Here is a 3,225-nt window from a genome sequence, read left to right as displayed (position 1 = left end):
CTCTCTCTCTCTCTCTCTCTCTCTCTCAAATAAATAAAAAAAAATTAAAAAAAAGAAAACATCCTCAAACACATGCTAGAAGGAGAAAACGAAGCTAACAACACAAAAGGTCCATTAAAATGGATATTTCTGATAAGGATATTAACACAAGGGAAAGAAAGTAAGCATCAACAGGATATTAATACAACGACATGTATAAGTCAGTATCTGTCAGTTATAGCTATCAATTGAAATGGTTTACCTCACCAATGAAAAGATACATCTTAGTAGAATGGAACAAAATCCAATCGTATGCAAAGTATAAGAAACACATTTAACACGAAAAGAAATTAATAGACTAAAAGTCAAAGGAACAAAATTAAGTTTCATGCAACCAGAAACCAAAATCAAAAAGTAGCTATATTATTTTCAAAGTACATTTTGTGCCAAAGCTGATGAAAAGATACAAGGAAGGACTTTATATACTGGCTAATGGAACTATTCACCAGGAAGAGATAAGAATTGCAAAGATGTAGGCACCAAACCACGATACATACAACTTTGTAAAACAGACAATATTGGACATGAAAAATCAGATAGGCACCAAAACAATTATAGTGGGGATGTCTCAACACCCTACTATTGCCAATAGATCAACTAAAAATCACAAAGAAATATCACATATGAACCAAAACTTCAAATAAATTGTAGTAGTAGATAGACAGAGTTTTCCATCCAACAAGAGAATACATATTTTTTCAGCTATATTTGGCATTTTCTTCACAATAGACCACATATTATTGAGGGAAGATAGAAATTCAGTAAGTGCCAGAAACTAAGAAGCTCTAAGATCCAGTGTCTATAGTCTAGAAATAAGTAAGTTGGAGAGGAACCAAGGTGTAGAAGGTTAAGTGTAGGAAAAGATTTTCAAGAAAAAGCCTCAATCTCACATGTAATAACTGCACAAATCAAATGGGTTTATATCAGATTAAAAAGGTTCTGTAAGCAAAAGACTTAGCAAAGTTGACAGACAACTTACATAATGGTAAAGTATTTTTCCAGATACTCATCAGACAGAGGAGTACATATTCTATATGTAGAATATATGAAGAACACAAAGTCATTTGTTAAATTAAAGACCTAGTAAAGAAATTGGCAAGAGAAATGATAAGAGATTCATAGAGGAAGAAATACGAATGGTCCATAAATATATATTAAAAAATGTTCAACATCTGTGGCCATTAGGAAGGTGCTTGTATAACTGAGCTATATTCCCAGCCTTTACATTTGTGGCCATTAGAAAAATACAAAGTAAAACAGCTCTTTGATGTTCCATCTTACTCAGGAAATAATTACAATCATCAAGAGATCAAACAATGACAAATTCAGGCATGATTGTGTTAAAAAAATAATCCTCTTAAATTTTTTGGTGGAAATGTAAACTAATACAATCATTGTGGAAATGAGTATGGAGATTTTCTAAAGAACTAAAATTAGGAATTCTTCTTGATCTAGCTATCCCCAAAGATGTATCATACTGCAGTGAAACATATGTATCAATGTTTATAGCTGCACAAGAATTAGAGTTAAATTCTAGAATCAGCTTGTCTATTCATCAACAAGATTGGGTAAAGGAAATGTGTCTATATATAACAAAACACTACTTGGCTGTAAAGAAGTGTCCTTTTCAGGAACTTATAGGAAAATGAATGCATTTGGAAAATTTTAATGTTAACTAAAATCAAATACTCAAGCTTGAATAATGTATGATATCTCTCATTTGAGAAAGGAAAAGTGCAAAGTATGCTTTTTTGCAATGGGTTTGCTGTGAGAGCACAGGTGTAGTGAAAACCACCACTAAATCAAAGCCAACATGGGAAAGGAAAAGACTCACATTAATATGACTGTCGTCAGATATGTGGACTCCGGGAAATCCACCACAACCTGCCATCTGATCTACAAATGGGTGGCATTGATAAAAGAAGCATTGAAAAATTTGAGAAGGATGTTAGTGAGATGGGGAACGGTTCCTTCAAGTATGCCTCGGTCTTGGACAAGATGAAAGCTGAGCATGAGCGTGGTATCACCATTGACATATCCCTATGGAAATTTGAGGCCAGAAAGTATTTTGTGATCATCACTGATGTCCCTGGACACAGAGACTTCAACAAAAACATGATTAAAGGCACATGTCAGGGGGTCGGGGAGATGGCTCAGTGGAATAAGCACTTCCCTGGCAAATGCAAGGGCCTGAGTTCAATCCCTGGTTCCACAAAAAAAATAAAATAAAATAAAAGGCACATGTCAGGTTGACTGTGCTGTCCTGTTTGTTGCTGCTGGTGTTGGTGAATTCAATGCTGGTATCTCTAAGAATGGGCAGACAGGTGAACATGCCCATCTGGCTTACACACTGGGTGTGAAACAATTAATTATTGGTGACAACAAAATGGATTCCATGGAGCTACCCTACAGCCAGAAGAGATATGAGGAAATTGTTAAGGAAGTCAGAATCTACATTTAAAAAATTGGCTACAACCCTGACATTTGGTTTTGTGCCAGTTTCTGGTTGGAATGGTGACAACATGCTGGAGCCAAGTGCTAATATGCTTTGGTTCAAAGGATGGAAGGTCAATCATAAAGATGGCAATGCCAGAGGAACCACACTGCTTGAAGCTTTGAATTGCTTTCTCCCACCCACTTGCCCAACTGACAAGCCTTTGCAGCTGCCCCTCCAGGAGTCTAAAGAGTTGGTGGCATTGGTACTTTCTCTGTGGGCTGAGTAGTATTCTCAAATCCTGCATAGTGGTCACCTTTGCTCTGGTCAATGTCACAACTGAAGTCAAGTCTGTTGAAATGCACCATGAAGCTTTGAGTGAAGCTCTTCCTGGGGACAATGTAGGCTTCAACATCAAGAACGTGTCTATCAAAGATGTCCATTGTGGCAATGTCGCTGGTGACAGCAAAAACAACTCACCAATGGAAGCAGCTGGTTTCACTGCTCAGATGAATATTCTGAACCACCTCAGCCAGATCAGGGCTGGCTACGCCCCTGTACTGGATTGTCACACAGCTCACATTGCTTGCAAGTTTGCTGAGCTGAAAGAAAAGATTGATTGCTAGTCTGATAAGAAGCTGAAAGATGGGCCCAAGTTTTTTTTCCATAATTTTATTGATAAACAAATAGCAATGAGACAGTTTCAAATCAAATTGGTAGGACAGTTTCAATAATTAACACATTGCATACAT

At 36.8% G+C, this 3,225-nt stretch overlaps 1 pseudogene; it reads left to right on the top strand.

The window, feature by feature from the left end:
* Positions 1–1,852: 1,852 nt before the first annotated feature.
* On the top strand, positions 1,853–3,099 carry LOC101571169 (annotated as a pseudogene).
* The last annotated feature ends 126 nt before the right edge of the window (positions 3,100–3,225 follow it).

The sequence above is a fragment of the Octodon degus genome, unplaced genomic scaffold (assembly GCF_000260255.1).
Source record: "Octodon degus isolate 3935 unplaced genomic scaffold, OctDeg1.0 scaffold00211, whole genome shotgun sequence".
Taxonomy (NCBI): Eukaryota; Metazoa; Chordata; class Mammalia; order Rodentia; family Octodontidae; genus Octodon; species Octodon degus.
The sequence above is the reverse complement of the archived record's forward strand: the minus strand, read 5'-3'. Positions and strand labels throughout refer to the sequence as shown.